At 48.8% G+C, this 17,637-nt stretch overlaps 1 long non-coding RNA gene across 1 annotated transcript; it reads left to right on the top strand.

The window, feature by feature from the left end:
• Nucleotides 1–217: 217 nt before the first annotated feature.
• LOC142301316 (uncharacterized) lies at nt 218–1,682 on the top strand. The gene is made up of 3 exons (XR_012752758.1): nt 218–661; nt 1,382–1,456; nt 1,541–1,682. It is a non-coding gene; the product is annotated as an uncharacterized LOC142301316 (long non-coding RNA).
• Nucleotides 1,683–17,637: the final 15,955 nt, after the last annotated feature.

Here is a 17,637-nt window from a genome sequence, read left to right as displayed (position 1 = left end):
TCGAACAGCCAATAATACGGGGTCGGCGAATCAATGACCGATTTAAAAAAAAAAATTCAAATCCGCTCCGTAATCCGGTGCCCATAAGTCAATGTGGTCCGGCCATGGGGATATTACTGACAGATTTACTAAAAGAGTACGATCCGCTCCGGAATACGTTGCCCATATAAGTCAATAGGGTCTGGCCCCAGGGATAGCGCAAAAAACTAGCGGATACAGACGTTTACAGTCCGGGTCCGCTCAGCACTAGTGTTAACATTGGTTGCACAGTATATGGCGGCTATTTTACATGAGTAGTACCACATGAGTAATTCCGCCCACATGACACACAGCACATGAGTTGTACCACAAGAGTACTTCTTGTGAGTTACCCCCACGTGAAAATATTATAAGGTATAATTTTTTCCAGACCCGCAGCCACAGCAGGAGCCACCTACAGACCAGCAGCCCCAGCAGGACCCACCTCCAGACGTGGAGCCACAGCTGGAGCCTCTACCAGACCCGGAGCCACAGCTGGAGCCTCCACCAGACCCGGAGCCACAGCTGGAGCCTCCACCAGACCCGGAGCCACAGCTGGAGCCACCACCAGAGGCGGAGCACCAGCAGGAGCCACCTGCAGTCTCTCCCTCCTCACTCAATGTCATGGGAGCAGGCTTGCCTGGTAATTTTTGAAGATAAAACTAGGGGCATATAACTTTGACTGGATAGAGCTATCTTACCCACAGCACCCAGATTTCCCATGAACTGAAATCCCTCTATCAGCAACCAACTTTCCTATGTTGAGATATCCATCTTGTCCTCGGCACACTGCTTCCCCATGCTCTGCTATATATCTTTCCATCATCACACAGCTTTCCCAAATCAGAGCATGGGGATGCTGGGTGCTGAGAGAAGATGTATAGCAGAGCATGGGGAAGCTGGGTGCTGAGAGAAGATGTATAGCAGAGCATGGGAAAGCTGGGTGCTGAGAGAAGATGTATAGCAGAGCATGGGAAAGCTGGGTGCAGAGAGAAGATGTATAGCAGAGCATGGGAAAGCTGAGTGCTGAGAGAAGATGTATAGCAGAGCATAGGAAAGCTGGGTGCTGAGAGAACGACCCTTTCTCCCTCACCACAAAACATTCCCATCCCCTGGTTGTATCTTTGTACCCCCTTGTATTTAGTTCTCAAAATACAATAATGGCCCCCACATAGCCTTCCATATAGTATAAAGGGTCCCACATAACCAATCATATATTAGAATACACCTCCATAGTCCTCCATGTATAATATTGCAGCCAGCCTCTCCAGTCCTACATGTATAAAGCAGCCTCTTCAGGCCTCCATGTATAAAGCAGCCTCTCCACCTATCATGTACTATGAAGTGTTTTGTCTCTCCCTAGACATTGATGCTGATGCTAGAAGTTTCGGGTGGAACATCAGCCCATCCTTATCGGACGAGGAGGAACAACCGAACCGTAAGTTTTAACAACAAACATGTACCTCTAATTTATATGTCTACATATAATTAGCCTTTTTAAGTGGTACCATTCCTTCCACAGAAATACCAACATTGGAAGACCTTCAGGCCTCTCACCGGAGGATTGTAGCAACGCAGCGCACCCTGGCAGCGGCACAGCGCACACTGGCCTTAGCGGTGAAGCAGCACGGAGTGCTGATCGCCAAATATGTGGCGTCCCAACAACAGGGCAGCAGCCGTTAATTTTTTTTTCCTTTGTTCAAAATAATGTTTTTGTTTTTTTTTTTTAACAAATGCATGATTGTCTTTGTGTTTGTGGCCGTAGCCACGAGAACAGTTAAAATAAAAGTTTATTCTTTCCTCATTTATGCGTTCTCCTTGAAGAGTTGCAGCAGCACTGCATTATGCTTGGAGGAATTGATCTGTTTGAAGTTTTGCATGTATATCCATACTCACCAGGAGCGAAACACTGATGCTGCCAATCCATGTCCTACTCGAAGAAGACAAGATTCCCACCATGAGTTGGACATGAATCGGTAGCATCGGTGGATGTAGAGTATGGATGTATGTGGTTGTGTGTATGTATGTATGTATGTACCGGTTAAAGTATGTTTGTGTGTGCGCGTGCAAAACTGCAGCAGTACAAACACACCAAAAAACAACACAAAAGTACAATATTTTCTGTTGTTTTTTGCAAATAAGATATGGTAGGCTCCGTCAAGCAGGCTCATAGGCGACGGCGATTGGGTTGCGGTACACCTTAAAGTGGTTGCCGTCAAAACCCACAGAGATCCGGAGGCTCTGATTGGGCATGCCGCAGCTCACTACATACGTAATGGGAGTGGACTTGCATGTTCCAAGCGTATTTGTCCCAGTGAAGACACAAACACTGAGTGCAAGAGGAAGGGACCCCTGTTTGCTACACGGGACTGTGTGTGTAATTCTTGAGAACTGTGAGGACACCATTTAGCGCAGGTCCAACTCTGCATGTCACCTTCCACTGCAATTTATGCCATACAACAGGAACTACACCTCCCTAACCGTCTCACCATCAGTCACTGCAACACACGGGTGGTCTCATCAACAACACACTCTCCAGTACGTATGAGCACGGGGATGGGTAGGTCCATGTATACAGATGGAAGATGAAAGCATGGAGATCTGTAGTAAGATCAGAAAAGCAAAGACGCAGTCGTGACCACAGATCAGGATTGAAGAGAGCGTTAGATCCGCAAATCAGCACACAAGCCTGGAGGTCTCTAGTACGATCCAAAAAGCAGTATGTGCTCATGAAAAAAGGACGGAAGTGCGACCTTGTTGCCTTCTTTGAAAGCAAACCTGTAATTGCAAAGCTGTGGTCAACTTGGGCAATAAGAAACCGCACCTCAGCATGCATGTTTGGACGCCATATTTTTTGCCTAGGCCACAGTGAAAATATTGAACCCACCCGCCAGAGACCTATCAGCCAATTGTATTTTAGCGTCGCTATAATAGACTTGCGATCGCGTTGGCGACGATACTGCGTCGCTGAAACCCCTTTGTCTCTCCTCAAAACCCCTACAATGTTAAATACTGGTGCCCGCAGGAGACGCTGCTGCGTTCTCTAAATGATTTGCTTCCGCAATAAATAAAGCGTCTCATAACTGTAGCGATCAATATCTTTACATTTATAAATATAGCAGTCTCCAAACTGTTGTTGTGTGACGGTTTGTTTATTTAGGTGATTTAATTGTTGGCCACTAGTGCGTTGTCCTTCTCTGATTGGATAGCAACTGCTCAACAAGTCTTTCTGTGATTGGGCTATAGCATGTCAATAAATAAAGGCAACGCAGTAGGGCTTCCATTCTGTTTTCTAGGTGCCTTTAGTTCAGCAGCGTTCTCTTTCAAGTCGCTATTGTGTCCCGTAATTTGTGGCTCTACACACCAACAATTTTGGAAGGTAGGTATTTATTGAGTTCTCTAATTATCTTTGTAGCTTTCCTTTAATATCTAGAATCTGTTTTTCATTTTTATAATATTAGATTTGATATATTTGTAGCTATCATTTACTTGTAATCATAGCTCAATTCTAATTTGTGTCCATTCTTTATATGTAACATTGTGGCCAGGATTTCATACACTTTGAAGCAGTGTACATTGTTTATTTGCATGGCCAGCAAATTTACAGGGTGGGGTAGGGGGTTTTATTGTCGTGTGCAAATCTCCATTTTGGGCTTGCTTCAAATACATGTAGAATCACCTGTACTCGTGGCCTGTATTTGCGAACATACTTGCATCATTAGTTGTGTACTTTTATTGACATGTTTTTTTTAATTTTTTTTTATATAAATTACAGATGTCTTACAATAGCCAAGAATTCATACGAGAACTGATTGAGCTGTATCGCTCCTTTCCCTGCCTTTGGCTAGTTAAATCGCCGGACTATTGCAACCGGAACAAGAAAAGGGAGGCATATGCAAAATTAATTGCCCTATTTCAGCAGCATGACCCATCTGAGAAGGTGGATGAGACGATGGTGCGCAAAAAAATTCAGGGCCTCCGCACTGTATTTAAGAAGGAACTAAACAAGATTGAGAGGTCCAAAAGGTCCGGATGTGGTACAGATGACATTTATGTCCCCTCCCTGTGGTACTTCAACTTAATGGACTTCACCCGCAACCAGGAGTTACCACGGGCATCTGTATGTTCGTTTGGGCCCACCAACACAGAGGCACTGACAGATGCCATAGATGAAGATGTAAGTACCTTCTGTTCTTTTCGATGAAAAGCATGTAAGCTTTGGATGCAGGTCATTAATTTATTTCGTATTGATTAATTGTGATTAATTGTAAATATACAGACTTGTACAATTTTCAAGTTTAGCCGCACTCTGTTCTCATACTATTTAATGTCATGTAATATCTCGTACTACTTGTGCCACCACACTCCTGTTTACCATTGCATGCTAACTGTATATCGCTACTGGGGTATCATTTTCGTGATGCGGTGGTGAGTTCTAGTTTGTGAAAATCGATGGGTTTATCTGAAACTTAAATTTTCTGTTATTTTGTCCAGCAGGACTGTTCCCAAGTTGAGACACTATCTAGTGGCGACATTCCGGGTGTGGCGGAAAGTAGAGGGGAGGCAAATGTCGATGAAAATTCGCCCTCCACTGAACAACAACCACAGCGGCAGCGAAATATCCGAAGAAAGGCTGCCACACCATCATCATCCGAACAATTAATTTCTTTGGCAAGCCGTTTTTTAGAAAGACAGTCCAATACCGGTATGGACTTCTTTGCAAAGATGACAGCAGATCGACTGCAAAAGTTGGACGCCAGTCAAAGAAGTCGTGCGGAAAGACTTATACTGGAAACGCTAAGTCGAGCCGCAGCCGGTAACCTGGAAGAGACAACTTCGCTGACCCCACCAACCAGGCTAGACCGTGGACCAGGTCCACAACCCTTATGGCCACAAATGCCAGATACATTGCACAGCACACCTGTGCGGAGGATGGGGCCTCCAGGAAACATTCTTGGGCACCCCACTCCAGAGTGCTCTTTTATGCCCCAGTCCTTTCTAGCCCATCTAAATTCCACAAACAACCACTATGAAACCTGATGCTTCTTGTCGGTGTACTTTTCTTTTTCCATAATTTTTTGGAAAAAGTTAATTTCAGTTTTGTTTTGTTAATTATTTAATTTCTTATACTTATATATATATATATATAGAGAGAGTTTTATTTTTGTTTTGGTTTGTAATAAAATGTGTTTGGTTTATCAATTGACGCACGTTCTGCTTAATTCTTGAGATAGTTATAAGCAGGCCTACTTGGTTTTGTATTGGGCTGTGTCCATCTATACACATGCATAGATATAATGGGTGTCAGCAGGGTCGGTCTGGGGAGTCTGGAGCCCACCATGGTTAGGGGTCCACCTTTCAGTTTTCCACACACTGTAGCCCCATGCATAACTGTGGTACATAGAAATACTGCTGGGGGGGGACACACTGAAGGAGTGCTACAAAGCACAAGGGTACCTTCACATAGCGACGCAGCAGTGATCCTACCAGCGATCTGACCCTATCAGGATCGCTGCTGCATCGCTGCATGGTCGCTGGTAAGCTGTCAATCAGGCAGATCTCACCAGCGACCCAGTGACCAGCCCACCAGCCAGCAGCGATGTGGAAGCAATGCTGCGCTTGCACGGAGCCGTGGTCTGGAAGCCGCGGAAACTGGTAACCAACGTAAACATTGGGTAACCAAGCTCTTGTTACACGATATTTGCGTTGGTTAACAGCACACAATGCTTAGCGCTGGCTCCCTTGCACTCGTTGCCTGAGTACACATCGGGTTATAATTTTACCCGATGTGTAGTCTGGCTGCGTGCAGGGAGCAGGCGCTGGCAGTGAGAGCGGCGGATGGTGTTAACAAAAGTAAATATTTGGTAACCAAGGAAGGGGATTCCCTGGTTACCAGATATTTACATTGGTTACAGCAGGCTGTCAGACGCCGGCTCCTTGCATCCTGCACATTCCGATCTTTGCTCTCTCGCTGTCACACACAGCGGCAGTGCAAAGATTAAAAAATGAAACAGCAGTGTGTGCAACCATGTGTGTGACCATAGTGGACCGGGGAGGACATTTATCTCCCATCTGACACGTTCATGCCAGATGGGAGATAAATATTTTTATAACAGCGCTGTCATTTACTGTAACGTGATCCTCGTGCTACGGTGCATACCGGTGATCATGTGAGCGCGGACAGGAATACGGCCTGAATCATGATATCCCTTATCTCAGCTACCCCCTGAAACCAACGAGATTTTCAGACGCTGGGGGGCACTATTCACTAATTTCTGCATGCTGTTTATAAACGGCAGTGCAGAGGAAAAGGAAAGAGACCACCAGCCCTGGAGGGGGAAACGAATGGAACTGCCCGAGGCTGCTGACACGGGGCCGGTAACTAGTAATGTATATCAATATGTATGTGTAACCGTGTCTATCTATTAAGCGCCTGTGCAGGAGTGAATGCTGTGTGCATAGTCGTACTAGTAAAAGAATAAACAAAAATTTTTAAATCTCCTCGGTATTATACTTTATTTCAGAAACAACACACACTCACAATATAAATTACATCAGAAGGCCACTATATGATCTGATGCTGCCAACTAACAGCACCAGGGCCGTTAAAATAGTCACAGTATTTCTCTCGGCAAGTCTTAGCATCATCGGGGTTTCTGCCGTGTGCACAAGGCTCAAGTCCTGCAATCGCAGGACCGTCTGAGCGCCAATTCCCGAGCAGCACTTCCCCACTGGTTAGGTCCACAGTGTCCACGAAGCCAGACGGACAGTAGCTATCAGTATCTCGACGACGAAGGAAATTATGCAGCACGCAACATGCCAAAATAACAGAGTCTATTGAGTCTAGTTTCATGTTAATGGGTGTGTGAAAAATTCTGAACCGATTGGCCATTATCCCGAAAGCATTTTCCACTACCCGCCGTGCCCGTGACAATCGGTAGTTAAAAATGCGCCTTTGCTCTGTAAGATTTTTTTGAGGATACGGTTTTAGAAGATTTGAATGAAGTGGGAAGGCTTCATCCCCAACAAAAACAAAATTAAATTCGCCAGTAGTCTGTGAGTTGGGAGGCAAGTGCAGGTCACAGTTGTTCAAACGATCGCCAAAACGTGTTTGCTCGAAAACACCCCCATCGGAAACTCGGCCGTTCATGCCGACATCTACAAATATAAACTCGTAATTGGCGTTCACCAAAGCCATCAGGACGACACTGAAATAGCCCTTATAGTTAAAAAAGTATGATCCGCTGTTAGGTGGTTGAGTTATACGGACATGTTTCCCGTCCAACGCCCCTCCACAATTAGGAAACTGCCAGAGGTGATCAAAATCTGAGGCAATCTTTCTCCATTCCTCCTCCGTGTTGGGAAATTGAATGTAGCTGCGCAGACAGTTGTAAATTGCATCACATGTCTCAGGAATTAATACGCTGAGCAGGGGCCGTGAAATGGCTGAAGAAAAGTGTAAATCCTGCAGCGAGCGACCGGTGGCGAGGAAACGGAGCGTGACGGCCAGTCTTTCATCTACCGGGACAGCAGCACGCATTGCTGTATCCTTCCGTTTAATGACTGGTGTTATTGTTTCCAGCAAAAATTTGAAGGATTCCTCCGACATCCGGAGATAGTTCCTGAAATCGTGAGGATTCTTCTCCTGAAGCTCTCTAACCAGTTGCATGTGCGTGAATTCAGACCGCTTCTGCAGCCACTCTCTTGTCCACATGCGCCGTTTTTGTTTGGAACGCCTCCTCTCTGCCTTATTTTCTAGCTGAGCTGCCTCAAGCAGCAAAGCAGCCACCACAAGATTACACTCCTCATCGCTCATGTTGTGTAATCTAGGAAATGACAATGAAATGCAAAAAATTAGAATAGTAACCAAAAAATATCGCTATTATTACTATACATAGTAAAATTTAAGGAAAAATACGTTTAATTACATTTGTAAGTGTGCCACAAAAGGTACTGTATATGGTTGTATACACATGAGACCCCCTTAACCCCTTAACGACCACAGGCAGGCAGTAATATTACATCATAAATGTCATAATGTTAATGCCTGCGGTCCGCCGGCGGCAGCATGCCGAGTTCAGCGCACATCTCAGCTGATTTTCACAGCTGAGATGTGTGCCTGCCAGGCACAAGCAAAATCGTTATCTGTTTGTGCCGATTAATCCTTTAAATGGCGATGTTGGCGATGTTAATACGCCAAATCTAAAATTAAAAAATAAAAATTTGAAATATACACACATTTGGTATCGTTCAGGAATGGCCGCTCTATCAAGCAAAAAAAAAAAAAAAATTAATCTGATCACGATACGGCATAGCGGCAAAAACATTTCAAACGCCAAAATGACATTTTTATGTCATCACAACTTTTGTGCTAAATGAAATAATAGGCGAGCCAAACATATCATATGCGCAAAAATGGTTAGCGGTAAAAACATGTGATTGAGACGCTATCGCACTTATTTTACAATTTTTCTTCATTTGGAATTTTTGGACGGTTTACAGTACACTATATGGGAAAACTTATGGTTTCATTTAAAAGCACAGTTATTTCCGCAAAAAAATGAGCCCTCACATGACCATATTGACTGTAAAATAAAAAAATTACGTCTCTCAGAAAAAGAATGGCGAAATAAAAACGTAAAGCAAAAAAAAGGTCAGTCTTGAAGGGGTTAAAATGTCTGCCCATAGAAAAGCATGTGTACAGATAGTAGCCAAGCCCTCTCACCATTTGCTTGCAAGTGTAGAAGCATGAACACACAATGTTCTATAGCACAATGATAGATACTTATAGAAATGTAATAATATTATGGAAATGTATTTGCGACCTCAAAAAAATTCCTACCTTGCAGAGTACAACGCCCAGAATATCTGATGAACGGATGAAGCGATGCAGAATGGACTGTATTGCGATCTGCTTGCTACACGCGGTCAGGGACAAGTGAACTAGCCCTACCAAACAATGGAAGACGCCCAATGAGACGTCCAATGAGAACGCAGTAGCGATCACCAATCAGAACAGAGAGGGCGTGGAAACCAACGAAGATGCACGCCTACGTAAGTCGTGAACAAGGTCGCTGTCTAGGAGTCACACACAGAATTGCGTCCTGCACAGCAGGACATCGCCTTTGAAGAAAACGAACCAGCACTGTGTGTAACGAGCAGCGATCTCACAGCAGGGGCCAGATCGCTGCTCAGTGTCACACACAGCGAGATCGCTAATGAGGTCACTATTGCGTCACCAAAACCGTGACTCAGCAGCGATCTCGCTAGCGATCTCGCTATGTGTGAAGCACCCCTTAGGGACACTGCTTAATCTCTTTAATGCAAGTGCTGCACATCCAGACACGGAGCAACACAGACATCAGCGTCAGTAACTAGATAAATCCACAAACGCATGCTCAGAACACATGGATACGAGTTACCATACAGACACCAGCGTCCTTAGTGATATTACGTCATGCACACATGCGCAGTTGATGTTGGCACGGCACATCTGCTAAATACTAGCGTCTATAGAAACAGGAGATCATTTCCGGGTTTGTGATCAGCACGCCCACAACACATGGTATTTAAAGTTCACTAATCAACACAACTGCAGGGTCACGCTCAGGATACAGCAGCAGGGAGGTGTGCACTACGTTCAGGTAATTCCTTTATCAGTAACAGGATTAAGGGGTGCTTGACACATAGCGACAGCAACAACGACGTCGCTGTTACGTCACCATTTTCTGTGACGTAACAGCGACCTGGTAAGTCGCTGTTATGATCGCTGCTTAGCTGTCAAACACAGCGACACAGCAGCGATCATAACATCGCTACATGTGCAGAGAGCAGGGAGCCGCGCACACTGCTTAGCGCTGGCTCCTTGCTCTCCTAGCTACAGTACACATCGGGTTAATTAACCCGATGTGTACTGCAGCTACATGTGCAGAGAGCAGGGAGCCGCGCACACTGCTTAGCGCTGGCTCCTTGCTCTCCTAGCTACAGTACACATCGGGTTAATTTACCCGATGTGTACTGCAGCTACATGTGCAGAGAGCCGGAGCCGGCAGCACAGGCAGCGTGAGAGCTGCGGAGGCTGGTAACTAAGGTAAATATCGGGTAACCACCTTGGTTACCTGATGTTTACCCTGGTTACAGCTTACTGCAGCTGCCAGATGCCGGCTCCTGCTCCCTGCTCGCTTCATTTCGTCGCTCTCTCGCTGTCACACACAGCGATCTGTGTGTCACAGCGGGAGAGCGCTTTTGAAGAAAACGAACCAGGGCTGTGTGTAATGAGCAGCGATCTCGCAGCAGGGGCCAGATCGCTGCTCAGTGTCACACACAGCGAGATCGCTAATGAGGTCACTGTTGCGTCACCAAAACCGTGCTGTAGCAGCGATTTCGGTAGCGATCTCGCTATGTGTGAAGCACCCCTAACTCTTTTCTTATCTTTCCCTGCTGTTTAGGCTTACATTGTCTGCATATGAACTGACCAAAATATACATTTACATCCCTTATAGGAACCCTCACTTACTCTAAAATATACAAAGGAGAGCAATACCTGAAGGTAGTACACATTTTTACCTGCATATTTCCTAATCCTCTTCCCTAATCCTCCTTCCTAATCCTCGATCCTATGCTGACTATATGAGATTTTTTTTCTTTATTTTTTTTCTTTAATTATTAAAATCATCAATGATATTTGTTGAAGCATATGATAAAAACTCATATACAAAACAATTATATAGCCATTTAATTTCTGTAGAGATGGATATTTTATTGCTTGTTTATCTCATGTTATCTCATTTAGTGCCTTAAAATCTGTTCTAGAAATTTCTTTTGCACTTACCATGACTTAACATATGGGGAAACCATTATCAAAAACGTACATTAAATCCTTTTAAAAAAATATGTTAACTTGCACATATTGTATATTTATGTATATATTTGTAAATATGTATGTGTATTTATGTACTCAAAGCTTTTTTTCTTTTCCTTCTTAGCGACTATGTGAACAAGGCTATTATTAGCCGAAACGTAGGAATTGGTCGCAATAAGCTTAATGATCTCTCCTATGTAAATAAATATATTTCACTTGCAAAAAAAAACCATAGTGTGCAGTGTATCTATATAATTAATGTTTATTGGGAGCTACACCCGTACACTTGCACCTTAAATTGCTGAGTAGAGTGCACGCCTTTTTCCTTTGTTTAATATTGAGGATTAGAAACTGGAGTCACTGGAGTGACTGACGCCATCCATGTCACTTACAGATTAGAAGCCGGTGTATATGCTGCCATAGTCGGCGCATGCGCCCACCCCACTGACACCATCCGTGCCACTTCCGGCACTCTGGCTCTGGCACTGACACAACAAAGTTACGTCAGTACCTAAGGAGGTCATCAGGAGTGGGGACAAGCGGGTGGAGACGAGCGCATGTGCACAGGCAAGTCCATGCTCCCAGAGATCTCCACAGAGTGACTGTAGATGATCAAAGATCTCCAACAGCAAACAAGGAATGTCTGCCTCAAAGGTACGGGAGAGACCCGCAATCCATGCTCAACAAGAGCAATATTCAAGCAATACCCAAAAGATAATGATCATATAGACATAGATAGTCATTCTAGAAAAATCCCTATAATATTCAATTGGAGATAAAAGACAAAGGACAGTGACCCAAATATAGTAATTATGGATTACCCCAGGAGTGTGACACACGGCCACACAAAATCGAACACCCCAGTTACATACATAACGTAATTGATCACAGTATGCAAAGAAATATATATATATATATTGTCACGAACCACCGGGGGGGTCACTCAGAAATCCCCCGCGCTGGCTACCAGTACGTCACAATCGGGGGGTAACAAGTGGGGGTCACCCCTCCTTTATACCTCCCGACCGACAGACAGAGCACGTGACGCGCTCTCTAGCGCCCCTCTTATAGTCAGGCCAATTATGGAATTGCCCGACAATAAGCAAGGAGGCCGCTATACTACTTATGCCGATTATTGAAGGGTCCCCGGTGAGAGTAAGGTATATATTCCCCCGACCTCCGCGGGCGGAATATATAAAATCTCCCCGAATCTCACTGGCCTCCCCACAATAATCCTTGGCACAATTCGCTGCCACCAACCGATTTACGGTAACTATTAGCCGAACACACAGACGTGGGATTCAAGATCGAGATAACAGAACAGCCCAAGATTAATTATATAATTTAATCAGCCTAAAGCACACTAGAAACTACAATATATACAATAGGGAATCTACAGAATATACATATGTCAGAGTACAGTTACAATCAAAGCATGGGTTACAAACAGGCATACACAGTTCCAGCAGTTACCTTGTTGCGTCTGGCCACAGGGGGGCGCTGTAGACCAGGTTTCTAGGATTCTTCCTCACAGGTCTTTCCCAACCAGGCCCCCGAGCAGAAGAACACTGGAAAATGGCCGAAGTAGGGTTATCAACCTGGGCAGATCCAGGTCCCCTCCTACCTTAGTGACCTCACAGGGAAGCACTGCCACTCCCCCTGCATGGATCAGAATTATCCAGCAAAGGGGATATTGGCCATAACTTTGCCTGGGAGCGTCGTAGGCGGACGCCAATGCTCTCATTGTGACAGTTATGAATTTAGCCACAGAACGAGGGGACTCATGACCTGTCTACGAGTTCCCATATGGCTGATATCACGCCTGGGGTATTTCCCAAGCTCCCCCTTCCATAAAAAAGGTGTGCCAGCATCGTCCGCCTGCGCAAACACCATTTTTATGGTTGCCATATTTATCGGAGATATGGCTTGCGAGATATGAACCATTTTTTACTGGAGTCGTTCTGTCTGGCTACTTCCAAGCCTTGCTAATGAGATACAACTCTTGTTACAGGGGGACGGCAGGGAGTCATCCTGGGTCCATTGTCCTCACATCATCTCATCTCCATATCAGAGGAGATGGCTGTTGGAGGTGTAAGTGGGATGTGACACCTTCACAGATGCTGGACATTTGAGCACAAGAAGGGAGGGGGGCACTGCCAGGGAGTGATGAGAGCAATTATGACTTCTAGTCATAATTCCTCTTCATATCCCAGGATTTACCTCACACCTCCCCCCTTTTGAGGGCGCTAGGGGGCAGCACACTCCGGTGTTCCCCCGTGCGCCCGTCCGCGACCTCTCCTTGTCGGGACAGCCCGTCTGCGTTACCGTGGTCACGGCCCCTTTTGTGGCGAATGGTGAAGTCGTATTGCTGGAGCGCAAGGCTCCATCGCAACAATCGCCCATTCGTCCCAGAGACGGTGTGCAACCAGCTGAGGGGATTGTGGTCCGTCTCCACGATGAAGTGGCGCCCGTATAGATAGGGTTGCAGACGCTGCAGGGCCCACACTATGGCCAGGCACTCCTTCTCCATTGTAGAATAGGCCACTTCCCTTGGTAACAGCTTCCTGCTCAGGTACAAGACTGGGTGCTCTTGGCTCGCAGAGTCCACCTGGCTGAGCACCGCACCGAGGCCGAAGTCACTGGCGTCGGTCTGTACTACAAACGGCCGCGTGAAGTCGGCTGCCTGTAGCACGGGCGGGCTGGACAGGGCGTCCTTTAGGGCCCGGAAGGCTGTCTCGCAGTCCACTGTCCAATCGACTGCAGAGGGCAGCTTCTTCTTGGTGAGGTCCGTCAAGGGCTTTGCCAGGCTACTATAGCATGGAACAAACCTCCTATAGTACCCAGCGGTCCCCAAGAAGGACATCACCTGCTTCTTGGTCCTGGGGGTGGGCCAGGATGCGATGGCCTCCACTTTCTCAGGCTCGGGCTTCAGCGTTCCCCCACCTACCCGGTGACCGAGGTACTGGACCTCGCTCATGGCCAGCTGACACTTTCCCGGCTTGATGGTCAAACCTGCCCGGTGGATCCGCCTGAGCACCTGTGCTAGATGCTCTAGGTGGTCCTCCCAGGTGGGACTGAAGACGGCAATGTCATCCAGGTACGCGGGCGCGTACCCTTCAAGTCCCTTGAGCAGGGTGTTGACCATCCGCTGGAAAGTGGCAGGGGCATTCCTCATCCCGAATGGCATCACCGTGGACTCGTACAGTCCAAATGGGGTAATAAAGGCAGAGCGTTCCCTGGCCTTGCGAGTCAGGGGGATCTGCCAATATCCCCGGCTCAGGTCCATGATGGTCAGGTACTGAGCCCCGGCCAACTGATCGAGCAGGTCATCGATGCGTGGCATTGGGTACGCATCGGCGACCGTGACAGCATTGAGCCCCCTGTAGTCCACGCAGAACCGAGTGGTTCGGTCCTTCTTAGGGACGAGGACTACAGGCGAGGCCCAAGCGCTGTTGGATGCCTGGATCACCCCCAGCTCCAGCATCTCGTCAATCTCCTGGCGCATGTGTTGCTGCACCTCCAGGGAGACCCGATATGCTGAACGCCGGATCGGGGGATGATCCCCAGTGTCCACGTGATGGACAGCCAAGTCAGTCCTTCCGGGCTGGTTGGTAAACAACCCCCGGAAGGGGTGTAGGGTGGCCCACAGCTGGGACCGTTGGTCCTCCAAGAGCTGGTGGCCAACCTCCACATCCTCAATGGATCCGCCTGCCCTAACCTGGGCTAGCATATCCAAGAGGGTTTCCGCTTCTCCCTCCTCGGGCAGGTTGCACACGGGGAGCGCACATGCCTCCCGCTCATGATGTGCCTTCATCATGTTCACATGGAAGGGCTTCCGCCTTCCACGGGCAGGGTCCAGGGTGACCAGGTACGTCACAGGGTTGAGCTGCTGGTACACGAGGTATGGGCCTTCCCAGGCTGCCTGAAGCTTGTCCTGTGGTACGGGGACCAGTACCCACACCTCTTGACCCACTTGGTAGGTCCTCTCACAAGCGTTCTGGTCGTACCAACGCTTCTGATCAGCCTGGGCTTGAGCCATATTGTCGTGTACCAGTTGCGTCAAGGCCTGCATTTTGTCCCGGAAGCGCATGACATACTCGATAACCGACACTCCAGGGGTGGCCAAATCCCCTTCCCAAGCCTCTTTCACCAGAGCCAGGGGGCCCCGCACACGTCGCCCGTACAGGAGCTCAAACGGTGAGAATCCTGTTGAGGCCTGTGGAACCTCCCGGTAAGCAAATAACAGGTGTGGGAGATACCGCTCCCAGTCACGCCCATGGGAGTCGACCAACATCTTAAGCATCTGCTTTAAGGTGCCATTGAACCGCTCGCACAGGCCATTAGTCTGTGGATGGTACGGGCTGGCCACCAGATGTCGCACCTGGACTTGCTTACAGAGGGTCTCCATCAGCTGGGACATGAATTGGGTCCCCCGGTCGGTGAGCATTTCCTGGGGAAAACCCACTCGGGAGAAAATCTCCAGCAATGCGGTGGCCACCTTGTCAGCCCGAATGGACGACAAGGCCACTGCTTCTGGGTACCGGGTGGCATAGTCCACTACCGTCAGTATGAAGCGTTTCCCGGAGCTGCTGGGGATGGCCAGCGGGCCGACCAGATCCACAGCCACCCTCCTGAAAGGCTCATCGATGATGGGCAGAGATACCAGTGGGGCTTTGGGGCGTGGCCCCGCCTTCCCCACTCTCTGACAGGTTTCACACGAACGGCAGTAGGCAGCCACATCGGCCCCCATTTTTGGCCAGTAGAAATGCTGGTTTAACCTGGCCTTGGTCTTAGCGATCCCTAGGTGTCCGGCCATCGGAATCTCATGTGCGATCCGCAACAACTCCGTCCGGAACGGATAGGGTACCACCAACTGTCGGTCCCTGGGCCACGCCTCCGGTGAACCCTGCTGGACCGTGGCCCGGTACAGCCGTCCTTGGTCCCAGACCACTCGCTCCGGGTCCGAGTCCGAGGGAGGCTGTGCCGCCTGCTCCTTTAGAGCTTTCAGGCTGTCGTCAGCTTCTAACGCTGCCTGAAACCCCTGACTAGATGTGGCCAGAATCGACGAGACTGTCACATCTTCGGTCAGTACCCCGGGACCTGTGTCCTGGCCTCCACCTGACTCGGCTGCCACTTGGTCAGAAGGGGAAGAGCTATCGGACCTCCGGGAGGCCCCTTGGCTTCCAGCACTCCCACTGCGGGTGACAGCGGCCACAGCCGCTGCGACCGTGGGTCGTGCCTGCTCCTCCTCCGTTCCTGACCAAGTCGCCGGTTCAGGCAGACCTACCTGGCTTCCTGACACCCCGGTTGTGGGGGAACCCTGCACCGAGATCTTACCTGGGAGCACTTCCGCTCCTGGACCGGCCCCAATCTCACCTGCCTGTTCCCCTCCTGCAGCAACAGAACCCCGGTGTGAAATCTCTGGGGACCCCACATTTGCTGTGGTAGCCCCCACCCCACACACTGGTCCTCCCCCTGCAGCACCCTGCTCTCTGCTTATCCCTGCAGAGGGCAACAGATCCCAGCTCACAGGCTGGTTACTTGTAGAGGCATTGTCACACCTTTCTCTGACCCCCTCCCCTGTCACAGCTGCAGCTGTGTGTGTGTCTATGGTGTCTGTGCAAGCAGAAATATCAGAGTTCACTCCCTCCTCCCTTACATCATTCATAGATAACACATTAACATTGTCAGGAGTCATGTCAGCACTGGCTGAAGGTTCAGCCTTTGGGGCGGGGCCAAACTGGGAGGTTATTTGCCCCAAATCTGTCCCAAGTAGCACGTTTGCAGGGATCCGATCAGTTACCCCCACCTCCCTCACCCCTCGCCCTGCGCCCCAGTCCACATAAATGTCAGCAACAGGCAGCGCCGGGTCAATGCCTCCAATCCCGGAGACAGCGAGGGTTTTTCCAGGGATCAAGTCTTGGGGGGACACCATCTCAGGCCGCACCAGAGTCACCTCCGAGGCGCTGTCTCGCAGTCCTATGGTCACAGACTGGCCGACGGTGACAGGTTGGAAGCTGTCCAGGGACCTACCACCACCCCCACCCACACAATACACCTTGGGCGGCCCTTGGGACGGGGACGGAGCCGGGGCCTTGGGACGCTGAGGTCACATGGCCTTGAAGTGTCCAGGTAGGTTGCACTGGTGGCACCGTCTTGGCTCTGCCACGGGCCTGGAGAGGGGAGTTGAGGGGGACACCCCCTGCAGTCTAGGGGCAGGTGGGGCAGTCGCAGAGTTCATCTTACCCCCTCTCCAGGTGCTGCTGGTGGCTGCTCTCCTGGCTTCAGGAGCCCGATTGTTGGTGTAGTCATCTGCCAGGGCAGCTGTAGCCGTGGATCCCTTTGGCTTCTGGTCTCGGATGAACTGGCGGAGATCCTCAGGGCAGTTCCACAAGAGTTGCTCCGTGATGAACAAGTCCAGGATCTCCGGTCCGGTGGAAAGCTGCAGGCCTTGGGTCCAGTGGTCGGCAGCTCGGGCAAGTGCCCGCCGGTGGTCAGCCCAGGAGTCCTTTGGTCCCTTCTGCAGCGTCCGGAACTTCTTGCTGTAGGACTCCGGGGTGAGGTTGTACTGTTGGATCAGGGCCCGCTTGATGGTGTCGTAGCCCTGATCCGCCTCAGCAGGCAAGTCCCCAAGGATATCCAGGGCCTTACCCCTTAAACGGGGGGGTCAGGTATTTGGCCCACTGGTCCTTGTTCAGATGATGCTGCAAGCAAGTCCGTTCAAAAGCAGTCAAGAAAGAGTCCAAGTCTCCATCCTT

The sequence above is a fragment of the Anomaloglossus baeobatrachus genome, chromosome 4 (genome assembly GCF_048569485.1).
Source record: "Anomaloglossus baeobatrachus isolate aAnoBae1 chromosome 4, aAnoBae1.hap1, whole genome shotgun sequence".
NCBI lineage: Eukaryota > Metazoa > Chordata > Amphibia > Anura > Aromobatidae > Anomaloglossus > Anomaloglossus baeobatrachus.
This window is presented reverse-complemented; position numbering and strand designations above follow the sequence as displayed.